Source organism: Ambystoma mexicanum, chromosome 3q (genome assembly GCF_040938575.1).
Source record: "Ambystoma mexicanum isolate Mex_15411 chromosome 3q, UKY_AmexF1_1, whole genome shotgun sequence".
NCBI classification, from domain to species: domain Eukaryota; kingdom Metazoa; phylum Chordata; class Amphibia; order Caudata; family Ambystomatidae; genus Ambystoma; species Ambystoma mexicanum.
This window is the reverse complement of record NC_090926.1, coordinates 541,023,489-541,041,741: the sequence shown is the minus strand read 5'-3', so window position 1 is coordinate 541,041,741 and position 18,253 is coordinate 541,023,489.

Genomic DNA, 18,253 nt, shown 5'->3' with positions numbered 1-18,253 from the left:
CATAGCATCTGCCAGGGAAGTGTGCAACACATGCCATATCATATCATATCATATCATATCATATCATATCATGATTTCTCTAACAGTGGTGGCATTCTAATGTTAATTAATTGTACCCATTTGCCTAGAATTTAGACGTAACAAGTCAGTTTTTTGAGCCCTTCTACCAAGTCACCATAACTTTGCAATGCACGTTGTGCTAGGTCCCTGATCTGCTTGCACATCCTATTTTCTGCATGTATTAATCTTAGTTGTGTTCGCGCCATTTCCATTCCTGCACGATTTGTGAAACTCAGCGTTGCTCTTTCTTTGCAGGGTCTCATTGGCATCTGTGCAGATACGAACACAAGCCAGTTACAGTAACCTTTTAGGTTTGCAAGTGTATTTCCACATGTCAGGCACAAATTATTCCCAGACTGATGTGGGAACTGGAAACGTGTGCTGTATGTTAACCGCAAACAGGAAACCTGATGCACTCCAAGCACTTTTTCCACAGGTAAAAGGCATTCCCTTTCTGTAGCAGGTACAGCAAGCATGTGCCAAATGGGATCATTTGGTGCTGTACCTGCTAAAACCAGATGCAATCAATTGAAATCGCGTATGGAATGGCCGCTGTGTTTTTTTCTGTGAATGCGGCGAACATTGTGCATTGTGGGTATCACTCCAGAATTGCCACATACATGTAGTGAACAGTAAGAAAATGAGGGCAGATCCCAGGCTCAAGGATCAATCACTCATGCATATAGTGTTTCAATGAACTTTCCTAAAAAGAGTACTAAGAGAGATCTCAATGGAGTGCAATGTGTCAGTGGCAGCTGATGCCTTGAAGCGACATGGGCAGTGCCCTGCCAGCCAGTCAGCCTCTCTCCATGATCTTAATCAGATGTAGGGAAAGCCGAGTGTTTCTTAACGAAATCTCATGTTATGTTACATTTACCGTGCATGTGTGGGGGTGGGCAGAAGGACACTTTATTGAAGAAGCCTCTTCGCACCCGCACAGGTTGGATTTGGGGGTTGGGCCAATTGGTTTTTCACATGGGGTAAACGACTCTCTCAGCAGGACAATCACACTCTTCGCCCCCTGTCATGCCACTCAAAGGCTAGGTATATGGCTGCTGATCCCACCCCAGTCTGCGAGATATATGGGCGTGGGCGGGGCCAGATGGAACATCACACTGCCTCCCAGAGTGACCAAAATCGGGCCCTGCTGGAGCAGTGTGCCGCATCTGAGGCATGCCGTAACGAAACACACATGCACCCATCCAGCTCCAGCCCTAGCCTCACCTGGTGGTGCTCCCCTCCTTATCAGCCCAGATCCAAAGTCACAAGGGAGCAGTGGACCTGTTGCTAGTTGTAGTTACTCAGCAGTGCACCTTCACCCACTCCTGGCTTTCTCTGAGCTGAAAAGATTATAGCTCAGAGAAAGTCTCTGGTGGGCTGTGCACAGGGCTCTCTGAGAACTCATGAGGCTATTTCTGCAGCAATAAAGTGACACAAGGTTAGCCAAATAAATGTTGTGGTCCCAGAGATGCACCACCTCCCCTTCCCTGACCTTTCCCCTATCATCAATCATGATCGTTCATAGCGGTGACAACACACACCTGGACCCACTGCTCCCTTATGTCTTGGACTGGTACTGCATGCAAAGCTCACAAATACCATTCCTTATGCACCCGCACCCCACCACTCCTGGCATGCAACCCTATTTCCCTCCAAAAAGGTGTCTTACAACTTGTGTGGGTAGGAGAACGCTGCAGAAGCTTTATTTGGCAGCAGTTAACTTACACTTGATCTGTTTTGACAACTCAGTGTCGGTGTTCTATGCTGAGCTGGAGTCCTGACTCTGCCCTGCATCCAGAATATTCCTTCTTGGGGCACCCACCTTTTCACTGTGCCCCAATCAAATGAAGTATTTTACTGTTCTCGTCACCTTTTACAGTTTGCTGTTGGCCCAGTCATCTGACTTCTTACACATGCTGTTATCCAGGTCACCCGAGCACTTCTACTTTATGTTTCAATGGTCACCTGACCTCTAGGACATGTACTTATTGATAGTATGCGTTCCTTAACTGTTGGCCAGTGGGCATCTTTCCTGGCTTGAGAGATATGTTCCCTTTTGGGAATGCTCAGTGCTGCCCTGAGGGCATTGTTTTTGGTAATTTGAAGTTTGTTTTTTGCAGACGTGCCCAGGAATAGGGCATTGCAGTAGTCCATCTTTGTACCTACTGTGGCTCTGGCGATGGAAAGGCAGTTTTTGGTGGAGAGAAATGGGTTAACTGCATTGATCACTTTAGTGGTGAGTGCGGCTGTGGAGGCTATGGCATTAACCTGGCGACTCATGGATAATGAGGAGTCTATATGGACACCTAATGTTTTAACAGTCGAGGAGACTGTAATGGTAGAGTTGTCAATGTTGAAGGTTTTGTATTGAGGTGGGAGTTTGTTGAGAGTTTCGCTGGTACCTACTAGGAGGCAAGGGCCATTGGTGGCCATCCAGGTCTGGGTGGCTGAGTAGGATGGCTGAGTAGATTTTGGTTAGTGCTGCGCGTCTTCTTCATAGGCCCCAGTAACTGGTAGTAGTACCTGCGTATCATCAGCATAGTTGGTGAACGCTATGTTGCGACAGTCGAGATCATTGAATAGCGGGAGGGTGAATGTGTTGTAGAGTGTGGGGGTGGTGCAAAAGCCCTGAGGGACACAGTGGATGGTGGTGGGGGTGGCAGATGCAGTTTCCGAGAAGACTTTCGTGAGTTTACCATTTAGGAATGAAGCCAACCAGGCGATGGCTTCTGGCAAAGAAATGTGCTTCAATTTTTAGGTGCATGCCTAGGATATCAAGGTTGACAAGGTCAAAGGCAGCAGACAGGTTCAGAAGGAGGAGAAGTGCCGGTTTGCCTTTGTCCATGATGTCGCCAAGTTGAATTTTAAGATCAAATAGGGCTGATCAGTCCCATGTCCTGGTCAGAAGCCTGTCTTTCACATAGGATGTGGTTTGCCTCAAGATATTGCTGGATTTGGCTGTAGGCGACTGTGTCCAGTATCTTGAGCAAGAATGACACAGTGGTGTTGGGCCTATAATTGTTGGAAATTTATGGGGCCAGAGTGTTTTTTTTTTTAGAAGGGGTCACACCCAGGCTTCTTTTAGACTGTCTGGAATGGTGTTGGAGTTGAAGGAGGCGTTGAAGGATTTGAGGAATGGGGCAAGTGTTTCTGTGCAGTCTTTAATTAGTTTGGCTGGGCAGGCATCTCCTTTGCATTTGGATGGCTTGATTTTGTTCATTGTCTCATTTATTTCAAGTTCAGTTATTTCCCTAAATTTAAACAGGGTTATGGGGTCTTTAGTGGTAGGAGGTACGCTCGAGGTGGTCTTGTGCTATGTGTTGGTGGTAGATTCAATATGCTGTGACAGGTTTTTGTGATGCTCCTTGATTATTTCTTGCAAGAGTTGGATTTTATTAAGTAGGGCAGATTGTATTGAGTTACACCAGGTTTTGTCTTTAATGACATCTTGGGATTTGGTGGCTGGAGTAGTGAGTTCTTTGAAAACGGCAAAGAGCTCTTTAGATCAGATGTAGCATTTGTGATTCTGTCATTGAAGGATGCGGATTTGGCTGTGATTATGGCTTTTTTTGTATTGAGAGGTAACTTTTTCATAGGAGGACAGCATGGCTTCAGAAGGTGTTCTCTGCCAGATGTTCAGCGCTTTGCGTTTATGAGTGCGAAGTTCTTTTAGTTCAGAGGAGAACCAGGTGTTGGAATGTTTCACTATTTTTGCTTTTTTTTGTAGTGGGGTAATAATGTCTAGTGCAGCACTAATGGTGTGTTTGTAGATATCTGCTAGCACAGATGGATCAGTGGATTCAAGATCAGTGGTCAGGGCGTTAAGATGTGGCATGATCTTTTCTTTCGTAAGATTTTTGAGCTTCTTGCCAGGGCTGGGGGCATAGGGTTAGGTTTGTGCACATTGGTGGTGACAGTGGGGGTGAAGAAGTGAATGAGGCGATGGTCGGACCAAGGGGTGGGGGTGACGGAGCTGATGTCAATACCACAGTTGTGGTCGGCTATCCAGCCAAGGATACGTTCTTTGTTGTGCATGCACATGTTTATTTTTTGGTCAAAGCCTAGTTCTTGTAAGGCTAGTGAGAAAATTTTGGCTGGTTTGTCATTTTTATTGTTGTAGCCGAGGTTGAGGTCCCATAGAAGGATGCTTTTGGATGTGGTCTTAAGGTTTTCTGCAAGGAGGTGAGTGAGGTTGTCCTGGAAGTCCATTAGTGGGCCAGGAGGGTGATAGATTGATGGTGATGGTGGTGTTAGGGAGAGTGAGATTTTTATAGCAAGGGAATCAGAGTTTCCACCCAGGTTTGGTGGGATTTGTCTGGCCTCCAGATAATCTTTCATGATAAGTGCTATGCCACCACCTACGGTAGTGAACCGGTCTTGACTGATGATGGAGTAGCATTGTGGGATGCTAGGGTGAGAGCAGGCCCTGGGGCGCTTTGAAACCAGGTCTCGGTAATAGCAAGGATGGTTTATAGTCATAATGTAGAAAAAAAAATGTCGACTTAAAAAAATGTAGAAAACAATAATGTCGAAAACCTATACATATAATGAAAAGAGTCCATTTTTAGAAAAAAAAATGTCAATTAGCACTATCAATAAATACATAAACAAGAAGAGTATCATTTACTAGGGGGGGTCTCCCCTCCCCAACCCCCCTCACCCAACACCCCCAGGCCACCTCCCCCACCCCCCCACCACCTTCTCACCCCTCATACTCAACACATTTTAATTATATATATATTTATTTATTTGAAAAATTCGAAAAAATGTAGAAAAAATTCAACATTATTGGTTTTCGACATTATTGTTTTCTAAAAAATAATTCGACATTTTGACTTTCCACATTATTGCATTCTACATTATGACTGACCACCAGCAAGGATATCGAGATCAAGATTTGTTATAAGTTCGCTAATTTCAGTGGCATATGCAGGAATGGATCTACCATTGATCAAGGCACATTGCAAGTGGTTGGATGTCTGGGTTATTGCGAGGGAGGTGTTGGGCGGTAGGGCAGGGTTTGGGGGTGTTGTGTCTGGTGCGTGTGATGCTTGCTCAAATGTCTCAGTAGGCAGAGCTGTTATCCTGAGTAAGTCAGGAGGTGCCTGGGCTGGGATGCCTAGCCCCAGGAGTTGATTTCTGGTGGTGGTGGGTCTAGGGTGTGTGGTAGGGGTCCGTGTAGGATGGGTTGCTGTGGTGTTGCTTTTGGTAAAACAGGACTTTTCTCCTTGCATGCACCATTACTCTCTTGTAGCTACCACCCCAGGAAATGTCCCCCACATGGCTCCCCAGAAGCTACCACCACAGAGAGGTACCCACATAGTTTGCCCTAGACTTGTGCCACTCAGGTGTCTAAAATGGGATCCCTTGTACTGGCCGCTAAGCTTGCACCCTACCCCACTTTACTTGGTATTGTACAAGGAAGATGCTAAAATATCAGCCCTGCCACAGGTTCATCAACCTTCCCACCCCCTGTGTTGCCCTTATATATAGTCCAAAGTGCAAACCTGTTTACATCCATTGAGGTGTATAAACCCTTCACTTGCTTTCTTGTCAAGCACTGACCGTGTCAACTCTTTAACCCCTGCATCACACTCTTCTCCCCATTTCCCCCACCCTGCACTTATTCACCTGTTTAACTCCAAATATAATTTTCTAACTTGCCTACTGTTCCTTCGCATTTGAATATAATGATCATTGACTGATACAACACACCCACCCTTGACTAACTTGCAATCTCCCCCAAACTAAGCCTTGAGGCGATTGCACTATAACTCACCCTTATATTCATCCTAATTTGGCTTGGAACATGTCTTGCTCCTAGAGCAGACCTCCATGACCCCCTAACCCCAGCCACTACTTATGTGTCCCCACCCTGCAGTTTGTCACGTATTTAACCCCCCAACAGCACACCTTTCCAACTTTCTTATTGTTCTTTCCCACTTTTAAAATAACAAACCTTGCCCCCCCCCCATGACTGGAAACGTCCCCCACCCTTGGATTACTTACCAGAACTCTCTTCTGCCCCACGCCGATTGCTTCAAGGCAATGGTGTTTTACCCCACCGTAATCATACTCCTAATGTTGTACCTTTTTTTCCTCCTAGGGCGGACCTACATCACCCCCTTTCCTTAGCAACTGCTTATATATAGTCACGTATATATAGTCACGTATTAAACTATGTAGACAACCCTTTGTTAACATGACATACTGCTGAGGGTCACCCCTGACAGTTACAGGCCAGCCTTACTATCTGTTCCCTCTACCACTCACCCCAAGTCTACTATCCTAGCGTAATAGTGAATTTATGTTTCTTGAATACTACACTTACATATTATATGTTACTGAATGCTGCTGAATGGTCAGAGATGGTCTGTGATATGATATGAAACGATATGGCATTTATAAAGCACCCGTACACAAGTGTTTGTGTGCAGGCGAACGCTTGAAATTACTCATTCAGGCCAACCAGTACCAAGCTCCCCACTGCACTACTAACAGGCCCCCAAGGGAGTTCTGTTCATCCATATCTCACTGACTACCATATTCCCTCAAACTCCAATTCCTAAACCAACCATGCTGACCTTCTCTCCATCACCCTTTCAACGTAAGTCGTCCCTTACTTCATTGCTAGTTCAACAGTTGCTACCTTCCAATGTCCTATACTATGAACTATCCCACTTTACCTGACCCTTAATTTTATTTCGTCCAAAACTCTGCTCCTTTCTGACCCTCTCCCCAAACCTCGCCCTTCTTCACACTTTTCCCCCAACCCCTACCCCTAATGCTCTTTCGAAGCCTGTGCTTTTCCAACTCTTCTCTCACGTGAGTTTGGCCCTGCCACCTTACAGTTCGTAGTTTCTTAATTAGCCCACTTGACTTCCTTGCTCCTCCCCAGGAGACTTTCATATGTATGTCTTAAACCAACATTTCTTACCAGTGTTTCGGACAGCTTTCCTTGTCACACCATAATCGAACCCTGTCAGGTGTATTGACCCACGTTTGAGTCATTAAGCTGCAACAATTGGTGCTGTGGGCTTAGAAAATCCAAGATGGCCAAAAAGCCCACATGTGCGCCAGAATCCAGGAGAACCGCGCAGTTTGTGCGCACACCAAAATGGTCGCCTAACCTTCCACGCACCAGTGCGAGCGAGATGGGCCAGGGGTGCCATGAGTGGAATGTGTGCCAAAGGAAAAACAGCAGTCCCTGTTAGCTTAAAAAGCCCTTTGAAATCACCTTGGTTTCTCTGAATGCAAGCTAAAAATGCCTATGTCAAACATTGCAGGATATTAAAAAATCTCACTGAACACCAGCAGACATTTGGCAGAATGAAGTTTTGTGTGCATACACAATCTGGAAATAAAAAGAGCCCAAAACAATGTTCATAACAAAACTGGCTGAGCTGTGGAGGTCAGCAGCTTAAGTTAAACTGAACTGAAAACCACTAAAATCGAAATGTTTAAATTAAATGAGGGACCTACTTTTGAGTGTCACATAGTTTGTAACTGTTGAAATGTCATAGCTTTGAACTTAGAATCAGCACTCTAGCTGCATGTGTAAAAATTGTCAGTTTGATTTAAATGTAGAAAACTGGGAACAAAAAGTGACATTTAGCTGAAACCTGGCTTAATGAAACTGGATTCTGCCTGACAACTACCCCCGACAGGAGTTGAAACTGGATCAACAGCTGTGTTCCCAGGCCTGGCTGCATCCTGCTTCCCCACCAAAAGGAATTAAACACCTCTCTGATTGAATTACCTGGGGACTGCAGGAAACTGGACAATGGGCCTTCTTTGACTCAGGCAAATGTTATATTGGGGGGGCCGTAAAGTGGCTTCCTCTTGGGGGAAACTGGGAGGGGCAGTGCCTCTGCTAGCAGCTGAGCTTGGGGGAAGTGGATAAACCAGTTATTCCACCATGTGATGTGGGAAGCCACACCCCTTTTTTGACCAGGGTATAAGTTAAAAATATAGATAACTTATAGTGCGGACTGGTCAAAATTATATAAGTAATATCATTATTCTTGTGATTTTTCTGTGCACGTTTTAAGAGGCGTTAGGACCCTGTGGTGTATTCTGGGGGGTTGCTAGCGGAAAATAGGGTCTTACTCCAAATGTCTGCATGTTAAAAATCTGACACTTTATCATATGAAACCCATATCCCTGGTGCACATTTGTGTAAAATCTGGAAAGGTTTAGAGGTCGTTATCTGGATGAAAAGGGGAGAATTCTGTCATCAGTGGACACGACATCGTACAAAGACAGGGATCGGATGGTTTGGTGCTACAGAAAATATGTTAACTGGACCTATAATATGAGAAAAATGGTACATAGATAAATATGTATTTGGATCAGATATAGATTTGTGGGCAAATTGACCAGGGGAGGATCCTCTGACCCATAAACAGACCTCATCATGATGACAATCCATTTCCTTCCCCCAATCATGGGAGAGGGGAGAATTGGGCCAATGACAAGTAGAGAGAGGCAGGCTCAGTTATGCCACGCACACACCCACTTCCAAAACACATAAAAAGAGACTGCTGGGACAGGTAGAGGGATGCAATTCCATTTTCTGCGGGACACTCTGCCGGGAGACTCCAGACTTCACATCCATCAATCTTCAGAGACCAGAAATTTACTTCAGAACTTAAAGCAAGGGCCTAAACCCACAAACTGAGAACTCTTCTCAGCAGGCCTCAGCATCCTTAAAATCATCTGCAAACTATTCCAGAGCCGGGCGAGCTGTCTGAATTCTGTGCCAAGAACTTTTGCCAGTACCCAGAAAGCAGTGTTACATCCAGAATCCACTTGATCCGGACCGGAAGCAGACCAGAGATCCAGAGAACCACAGGCCGCTGTATCCAGAGAGCTGAACCAGATCGCTGTGAAGTGCCGAGACCAGAACCGGAGTCCAGTCCAAAACCTGATCAGATCCGTGGCGAGGCCCATTCCTGCCCAAAATATATTGTGAGTACCGCCAGAACTGTGCAGAACCCAATCTCTTAGTTAAAATAATCCAAACCAAACTATTTTAACCTAATTAGAACAGCCTCCTAGAAATCGTGTCATATGTCATTTTTAAAGCTGCACCACTGTCACCTGTCAATTATGCAGCTGCAAGCTGTTACCTGTCATTTTCAGTTTTACTTTAAATCCGAAAATCTACCTTTACTAAATCGTCCGTATCTCTGGAACCGTTTGTCCTAGGAACGAGATTTAACTTTCCTCTGATTCTTTTGCCGCAATCACGATTCACGCACTCGCGAATTTACCGCGATTTGCGATTTGGCTGAATTTCTCCACTTGTCAAAATAGCAGCTCCATTCTTTCCTTTGTTAAAAATCTGTTTAAAACCTGGTAATATCTCATAGAGCATTGCTAAAGTGAGCCTGAACTAATACCAACAAGCATCTCTCACTCACCCTGAATATCCAGAGGGAACTAAAAGCATTTTTAGCACATTTCTCACTTCATTGTCATCACATTCAAAGCATTTTTGGGCCTGTGTTTCAAACCTCTACCTGTTTTCCTCTCAGCTTGCTGGGGGGGAACTGCATTTTGTATTGCATTTTGTTGGGATTCTTGAAGACTGTGTGATCTCCTTCCATTTCTTACATTGCATAGGGGGGGAGTGAATTGTCAAGGAAAAGTGTTTACATTGTCTTTTGTTGAAGCCATATCAAGTTATGTTCTGTACTGCATTTCATTCATCATTGCGATTTCTTGAACCATATAAAGCATTCTTTCCCACCGTATTCTTCTGTTCCTATTCATAAGTTACCCCCTACTGATTACTGCTCATATCCACAAGTGTAATATCCATTATCAATTTATTTATAGAAGTGTGATATATATATAAATACATATTGTTTAAATTTTCAAATAAACCTTTTAATTTGCAAAACAAACCTACTTCTTGGCTCAGTGGGGTCAGGGGGATTCTAAGAGGGGGGTGTTATACAAGGGTTGTCATCCAGAGTACTGAACTGGACATAAAAATACATCAATAAGGGTTTTCCTCAGCATCCCAGACTAGGCATTGACTTAGCTGTAGTGTTGATTGAATATCGCTTACAGAAGTGGGGGCTCGTCGGGGATATTCTGGGTTAGATTTACCACTTGTGCAGATTAATACAGTGTGCCAACTGACCAGATACACATATCCGGTTAGATCACCACGCTGTTTTACGCTGTGAAAGCATTCCTCCAAGGAACGCACTAAGGAAACAGTCTGTTTTACAAAATAAAATACAAACTTCTGTAAGTCAGGAAGGAACTTAAATTCCAGAATGACGACCTTGGTAGATATGAAAATAGCCACAGAGCACTTCTTACATAAGCTATTTGTGAGAGGTGAGTGGACCCATCAGGACCAAACCGTCTGGTTGCAGGCAATCGCGCAACAGGTCACTGAAACAGGGTCAGATACATGGAGAGATCAGGGTCCATTACATGTGGCCCTGAGTGAATTATATATGGCTTCTAAGGCCAAAGATGAACACAATAAGATTGCCAGGATAGCAGCATATCTGTATCTATATATTGGAGCCATGCAGGACAAATGTGCTGAAGGCCAAGATCTGGCAAATAGGCAACAGATGGCGTTAGAAAAGGCCCAATCTGACCTGGTCTCTTCTGAGCAGAGGCTGCAGAGGAGCAAGGAGTCAGAAAATGATAGTAGGCAGTATATCATTAAAATAAAAGAGGACATGGATATACTGCAACAGGAAAAGACAGACCAGGATACCAGAATTCTGGCTTTGCAAGACAGTTTGGACTCCTTACTGCAGAGCCAGAAAAAGCTGGAGCAACAGATCAATTTCAACAGGGCATGCACAGAGCAGGTAGCCACCCTGAAAATCCAACTAGACAGAAAGAGGAAAGCAAGAAATTGATTTTGAAAGACCTGGATACCCCGGCAGAGTTTGATGAAGAACGCCAGAAAGCTGGTGCCTTTCAAAGGCAGAGGGACGACCTGGCATCACAAATGCAGGCTCTTGGTCAGGAAAGGAAGTCTGCCATTTAAAAAGAAAAATTGAAGAAAATCACTTGGCCCTCCAGGGGCTGGATGACCTCCAAAAAGAGCATCAGGGCTTGCTAGATCACACCAGGAGGGTGGAGGAGGCTCTGGCAAGAAAGGAGCAGGCCAGTAGGGATGGGACTGAGGAGGTAACCCTCCTGCAGCAGAGACTGGTCCAGTACTCCAGGACCAATCAGGAGGCACAGAGAGAGAATGGCGCTCTCTGCCAGCACAATGATAGGCTCCAGCAACAGGTAGCGATGCAGGAGAGACTGCTAGAGTCTAGTAAGGCCTTAACTGAGGAACTGAAAGGGCAGGCTCTTGCTTTGCAACAGGAAGCAGGGGCGGATAGAGATGAGGTTCGCTGGGAAAGAGAAATTCCTGAGCATAACCTCAGGAGCCCTAGTACCAGAGGCCTTCATCTCTCCCAGTCCCTGGACTCTGCCACCCCCATGTCCCCTCGCGCACATGAGCCCAGGGCCACGGGGATGGCAGATTACTATCCAACTAGGAGTATGGGGCTCATAGGCCAGTACCTCTCAGGAATGGATAGGCGGGCATCCGGGTATGGGCACCCAAGCACAGTGCAATTTAGTGGGGAACCCCAGGAGAGTAGGCCCATTAAGGGCATCCTGAAAACCTCTGCCCAGTTAGGTCAGTGGGGAGGGGTACCCATCAAATCCTGGCAGCAAGGAGGGATCTGAAGACTCCTCTGAGCATTACAGGACACAGGAGACCAGGTCCCCACATTCTGACAGCCATTCCCAGGCTCGCAGAATCCGGGAAAACCTGGAAGATCAGACAGGCACCTCTGGGAGCAGTGCTTCTGAGTCAGAGGATGAATGGACCAGGGTTACCCGAACCAAAAAGGCCAATAAGGCAAAAAGGGCCTTGCTTAAGGACCCATTGAAACAAATAAAGGCAATAAGGAGTGTCAACACGCCTTATCATAACAACGCCAAGTATTCTGTTTGGGAACACTTGGAGCTCTATGAACAAATGATGGAGACTTTCCATTTGAAGGACAGCAGTAGCTGCATCCAGTACGTCAAATGGACCTTCTCACCAGAATACTCCCGTTTCTTTGCAGGGCTGGAGGATCAAAACCATTGAAGGTGGTCCACATACAGGCGGCCATCTTGAAACATTTTTCTGTGCACAGAAATCCTCAAGAGGCTCGCAAGGCAGCCTACAATTTGCAATGTGGGGTGGATCAGGCCCCACAAGAGTTTGTGCAAGAATTAAAGCGTGCTTTTGCGCAGACCACCAGAAGGGTGCGCACGGATAACAGAGAATTTATAAATACGTTTTTCCATGTCTTACCCAAATACATAATGACCCAGCTCGTGAGAGATTTTCATGAGAAAAGATCTTTAGACTGGGTCATTGAACAGGCTACCCAGTTCTATGAGGTGCAGAAGCCCATCGAAAATAAAAATAACGCGCCGAAAAACCCCAAAACCAACAGCACCCCTGCTGCTGCCAAGGTGGTGGAGGTAAAGGTTGCCCCCGTTTTAGATTTGGAGATGGGGGGCCTAAAAACCTGCCTGCACCAAGTAATTCACAGCCCAGAAGGCCCTCGGCCCAGTCACAGACAGGGAGTCGAGGAGGTAGTCCCACAAATGGGGTCCCCCGCTCCCCTGACTATGTAAGTCCCCGCTACAAGGGAAACCGACCAATCCTGGGTTATGTGTGGACTCCTCCAGCCCAAGGGGGGGGATCCAGCCAAGCACCTGACCCGGGGAACTTCCCTTCTAACTTCCCCCAGGAGGGCAGAAATTCACCAAATCTTGGGCAGAACTTTTTCCCCAGGTATCCACCCAATTTCCAGCCCCAAAATCACCCATCCTTCTTTCCCCAATTCCCTGAGCCCAGACAACCTAATCTGGGAGAGGGGAGGCCAAGGGTGGAGGGGTACCCAAATCTTCCCAATCCAGGGTATTACCAGAGAAGGGATAGCTACCCTTCCCGGGATCAGCCCAGGGGAGAAAATAGTGCCCCGTATCAGCCTGAGCGGGATTCACAACTTGAGCGCCAAGTCCAAAATATGGCACGGGATCTGGGTCACATACTTAGGGCTCAACAGAACCCTCAGATGAGCATGCCACCGCAGAATGCCCCAAACTCTGGACCTGGTGCTCCAGAACAATGACAGGGGCAGCACCCCGATAACCCATCGGTTCCCAGGGAGGAGGCACAAGGGGAAGGGGGGTATAAAGCCTAGGAGGAAGCTTCCTTCCCAACTTGTAAACAGCCCCTGGAAAACCAGGAACCGGAAACAAAATCTCCTGCCCCTAAAAGCCTGCCTCCCAAGGAGCAGAGGGGAGGGTAGGAGAAACAAAGGACCCAAACAGGCCCAGTTTGTGGAGGAGGTACAGATCTTCCAATTTGAGGGAGAGGGATCCTCAGAGGATCCTGGGGAAAGGATTTTCTCCTTTAGAGATGGGGGAACTCCTCCCAAGGAAAAATGGGTCCCAAGGGATGCCAATTCAGACTGGGGAGATGTGGAGACTGAGCTACCGCTGTCCATCATCTCATCCCCGAACCGACAATACCAAAATCCCCTGGTTCAAACCCATCCTGGTGACTGCCTCCAAAAAGGGGGGGGTGGCCCAGAACCGGAACCAGAGGAACCCACAATGGCTCTGATCTCCAGTTGCCAACTTTTTCTTTCAGATTCCCAAGGCTCTCCACAGAATTCTGCCCAAATTTCTTCTCTTGAAATGTCCAAAACTAGAAATTTGGCCCACCAGTTGTCCAAAAATGTCCATTATCTCTGCCCCCTTGAGGAGAAGGAGGGAAGATATTATGCCCCGGTACAAGTACAGGGGCAGGGTACAATTTCAGTGCTGGTGGACACTGGATCTAAAGCCACCCTTCTGTCCAAAAGGGCCTTTTATGAACTAAATGCAGGAAGGGGGGAGTATTGCCGTATTCCTCTCACCTCTCTTCCTGGACAACTGCAGAACTTTGACGGGAATGAAATTCCTGTCAAGGGGACTGCAGATTTGGACATCAAAATTGGGCGACACAAGGTGAAACACCCGGTCATAGCAGTGACTCCAGAGGGCACCCCTTGTTTACTAGGGAACGACCTCCTGAGAAGGTTGTCACCCCTAATAGATTGTGTAAACAAGGTCCTCTGGACCCAGACTAGCCGACCAATAAAATTAAAACAGAGCATCAACCATGTTAGTTTAAATGGCACCTGCCACATGGTTGAACAAAAATCTGACCAAGTAGAATTTCACTTCCAGAACAACCAAATGCCAGACGTGACAGTAATAGCAGTAGGACAACAGACTGGTGATGGGGGGGGTCCTCTCTATTTCTGAAAATCAACCTTCCTTCCAGTTTAAGGTGGTATTCCACACTGGAAGGAAATACCCTGAAATTCTTTACTAATCCACAAACAGAAACTCCCACTCCGATAGTCCAGAAAGATGTGAAATCAGCTCAGAGCCTGGCTGATATTCAGCAAATTGGAGAGCAGTTGTTCATCCCTGTTCAGTTAAATGATGGGAAGGACTCTGTTCTCGCTCGAGTGTGTGTGAACAACGGTAAGAGCTTCATCAGCGAAGCCATGTTCCACCAACTCCCAAAAGATCCAGCCATTCCCACATTCAAACTGATAGACAAATGGGAAATGGACCTGGAAGCACCCAATTCAAAACATCTCCTGCCAAGCAGGTGTATGCTCAAAATCTCCATGGGCAACAAGAGCATAGTCCATAATTGTTGGGTCGTGCGAGACGTCACTCCTGCCTTTTACTTAGGCAGTGACATTCTCAATCGTTTTGCCATTAGTTTGGACCTAATAAACTTCAAAGCTTGGTCCCGATTAGTGGATAATCCCATAGGCTTTGATGATCCAGAAAAAGCATTTAGGCCAGCTCAATTGCTACCTTATGCAGTTGAAATTCAGATCAAAGAGGAAGTCACCATCCCAGAAAGGACCCGACAATTCTCCCTGGAAGTGAAAGTTAAAAGAGGACAAAAATTGAAAAACCCTGATGCTTATATTCATCTAAATGCTTCTCTCCAGCAGCAAGGGTTAGGGGTAAACCCAACACCATTAGTCAACATAGAACATGACACCATTCCAATAGAGGTGGATAACAGCAACTTAAAGAGTATTACTCTAGCCGCAGGCACCATTATTGGAATGGCGGTTGATGACCGACATTTCTCCATTGATTTAGGAAATTAACTGTTAGGACCGATCCCCAAGCACTGTTTTGACAGTAACAGTGAGGACAATACAACACCAGACAGGATTTTCACCCGGCATGGGGGGAACTTCCTGGTGTACACTTCTTGCCCTTATGGTAAGGAAGATGTGACTTGTGACTTCAGGAGGGATGAGGTGATTTTCCAGGTCCATGAGGGCTGCCTTGCCCACCTGAAGCCCCCAGTCCAAATCAGCACTCTGACCAGGGACTTCTCCACCCAGCTGGAGGAGGCTGCTGAGATAGCCAAACCAGAAGTCTTTCCAGGCTTCAGGCAGATGGTGGAAGAGAGAGTCAACCTAGCTGATGCCTGCATGACCCTGGAACAGAAGCAAAAGTTGAAACAAGTTTTCTTGGATTTCCAAGATCTCTTTGCAGTAGACTCATATGACTGTGGTCGCACCGACATCCACACCACAACAATTCCCACGGACCCTGGAATGACTCCAGTGTTTGTGAAGCAATATCGTTTGCCTCTCGCATCCATGGAGTCCCTTACTGAAATAATTAAGAACCTTGAGTCCCAGAGAATAATCTGTCCAGTACCTTCAATAATCCAGTGCTGGGAATATTGAAGCCAAACGGCCAGTGGAGACTCTGCGCCGACCTTAGGGAGCTCAGCAAACGGGTCCATACTTCCCGATGGCCTGTGCCCTACATTGACCGAGGGCTGGCCCAGATTCAAGGGTCACAAGTATTCACTGCAATAGACCTGACCAATGGATACTTGACTGTGCCTATCAGTAGGGTGGACCAATACAAACTGGCTTTTACCTTTGGGGGCCAGCAGTACACCTGGACCCGGACGCCCTTCGGATACCTCAACTCCGGCAATGAATTCAACATTTTCTTACATAAGGCCATGCCCGACCTGGGTGCGAGGGGTAACCTGGCTTATGTAGATGATGTCCTCATCAAAAGTTCATCTGTGGAGGAACACATAGCGGAGATCCGTTATGTTCTGACGCAGTTGAGGGCCGCTGGAACAAAACTTTCCTTTCAGAAAGCACAGTGGTGTAGAACCCATGTTAATTTCTTGGGGCATGAGGTTACTGCTCAGGGTCTCTGTCCCCATGAAAAGAAAGTGGAAGCACTTCAGAAACTGAAGGATCGCACAACTCTGCAGGAACTAAGGAGCCTCCTTGGACTGGCTAATTACAGCAGAAAGTTCATTGAGGGCTACGCAGAAATCACCAGACCCCTGATTCTTCTCTTGAAGGGGGGGGTCCAGTGGGAATGGGGTCCAGAACAATCTGAGGCAGTAAGACAACTCAAAAGAAGCCTCTCACAAGCGCCTTGCCTAGCTTACCCTGTCAGAAACAAGGAGTTCTTCCTGGAGACAGGGTTCTCTAATACGTGCTTGACGGCAGTATTATACCAAAAGCATGACAAGGTCAATAAAGTAATCTCCTATGCGAGCAAAACTTTATCCTCTGTGGAGGAAAAATTCAACGATTGTGAGAAGGCACTCCTGACAACGGTGTGGGCATTGAAGAATTAATGCCCTTTATCCAGGGGGAACACATCATAGTGGAGACTCCACACCAGCCTCTGCAATATCTCCAAAGTGACAGAATCCGGGCCGGAAATCTGAGTAATTCTCAAATTACTTTCTGGATTCTGTCAATGCAAGGCTTTCCTGTGGAGGTCAGATATGGCCAAAACAAGAAGAGTCCCCTCGCGCAAGGTCTGGCTGACTTGCATGATTGTGCCAGAGAAAACTGTCTCGAGGACGAAAGTCTAAACATCAAGGACAGCATGGAGGCATACCTTAATTCCAAACACAAAGTCTTTGAAGAAGACAAGTGTGAGGGAATGCCCACTGTCTCATGGATGGATGCTTTTACCATGTTGACAACAACAGGGAGAAAGAACTGGTGGCCGGCGTAGGGAATGCATGGGTGAAGGAGTTTCCAGAACCCTCCGCTGGATACAAAATTGGTCCCCGAAGTAGTCAGGTGGCAGAATTGATGGCTGTGCATCAGGCCATCCTCACTGCTGTCCAACATCAACTCCACAAACTGGTCATAATCACAGATTCAGATTATGTACGGAACGGGTTCGTGGAGCACCTGGTTAATTGGAAAACCAGAGGCATGTTATGTGCTAATAACAAACCCCTGAAACATGGGAAGTTAATCCAAAACATAGATGATATGGTCACATCGAATGGGATGACCATCTACTGGAAAAAAGATCAAGGGTCATTCCAAAGTAGAGGGACCAGACAAAACTGGAAATGACTTAGCTGATCAGCTAGCCAAAACTGGGGCCATCCAAGGGGATCTAATAGAAATAGAGTCCCTATTGGGGGAAATCCAGGTCACTGCTCTCACTAGGTCCCAGACAAATGCTCACAATGATCTTTCAACTGCACAATGGAGTAAGGAGACCCCTGATGCTGATTTAATTACAGCTCAGAAGGGGGATCCAATTATTGGTAAGTTTTACCAACACCTTGAGGACCCTGAGAACTTTCCCCTGACGGATACCGATTACATTGGGAAAGAGGACCTAAGAGTGTTGATGAAATGTCCAAAAATGTTCCGAATCCAAGACGGTTTGCTGGTAAGGAAATCCAAAGCTGGCCACGATCAGTGGGTGGTTCCTACCTCATTCCGAAGCCTGATGTTAAGTCACGCCCATGATGCGGCCACCGCAGTAATAGGGGGTTTCACACAACACTGGAAATCTTAAGAGAGGTTGCATTCTGGCCACACATGGGGCAGGACCTCGACCAATACTTGAAGGGGTGTCTTGTGTGTGCACAATTTCAGCCATCATCCCTCACACACCGTGCACCTCTCCAAAAGAGGGGGATGACACTGCCATGGTCAGATTTGCAAATCGACTTTGCAGGCCCTGTAAACCGCTCTTGTAGAGGAAAAAAGTACATATTAACCGATACATGCTTGTTTACCAAGTTGGTGGAATGTCTCCC